Source organism: Octodon degus, unplaced genomic scaffold (genome assembly GCF_000260255.1).
Source record: "Octodon degus isolate 3935 unplaced genomic scaffold, OctDeg1.0 scaffold00055, whole genome shotgun sequence".
NCBI lineage: Eukaryota > Metazoa > Chordata > Mammalia > Rodentia > Octodontidae > Octodon > Octodon degus.
This window is the reverse complement of record NW_004524631.1, coordinates 8864477-8865496: the sequence shown is the minus strand read 5'-3', so window position 1 is coordinate 8865496 and position 1020 is coordinate 8864477. Positions and strand designations below refer to the sequence as shown.

The following is a 1020-nucleotide window of genomic DNA, read 5'->3' as shown; positions in this document are numbered from 1 at the left end:
AAAGAAGTGCTGAGGGAGTGAAAGGTGCTTTGAAGGAAAAGGAGAAGATGTACCCTGTAGGCAGGATGGACCCCTGTGAGAACAGCAGTCAGCAGTGCTGATCTTTCATGTTTTCTTCGATGGTTGATGTAGGTGGTCCTCTTGATCTCATGCTACAGGATTACGAACAGAGGCCAGGTTCTGGGCATGATTTGATCCCATGTCAGGCTTGGGTGCTGCTGTTCATTCTCATGGTTAATGGTTCTGCTTTGTCACTAGTGCCCAGCTCTGCCACTCGTGTCTTCCTGCCCCCTACACTGACTTCACTTGTGTTATGTATTTTATCTTCTAACACATTAAGTGTTTCTGTTTTCATAAGTAAGTTTTTAATCCATTTTGATTTTAGTTTAGTACATACATGGTGAAAAATATGGGTCTGTCTACAATCTTCTGCATGTGGGGAAACTGTTTTCCCATCATGATATTTCTAATAGGGTTATTTTTCCTGCACTTTGTCAAGGATCAGGGGGTTGAACTGTCTGAACTGCCTTGTTGCTGCCTCGTTTCTGCCTCTTCTATTCTGTTCCATTGATTCATATGTCTACTTTTGTGCCAGTAACATACTTTTTTACTGGTATCACTGTTCACTGGTAATATAACTTGAAATTTGGGATTATAATTCCTCCTGCTTTTGCTCTTGTTACCCAGGATTGCTTGTGCTATTTTAGGGCTTTTCCACTTCCATATGAGTTTTAGATGTATTTTATCATCTAGTGCTGTGAAAAATGTCACTGGTATTTTAATTGGGATTGCATTAAATCTGTATATCGGTTTTGGGACTATAGCCATTTTTACACTATTGGTTCTGCCTGTCCAGAAACACAGGATATCTTTCCATTTTCTAATATCCTGTTTTATAGCTTTTTTCAGAGTTTTATATTTTTTTATGAGCAGAATATATTTATTGAGAGAAAGAAAGCTCCTGTCCAAGAGAGGGACAGGAGGGGGGCCTGAGTGGGTAGTTCCCCCAAAGGGATTTTT

At 39.9% G+C, this 1020-nt stretch overlaps 1 pseudogene; it reads left to right on the top strand.

Moving 5' to 3' along the window:
• Nucleotides 1–1020, top strand: part of LOC101588097 — a 70293-nt pseudogene that overhangs the window by 55551 nt on the left and 13722 nt on the right.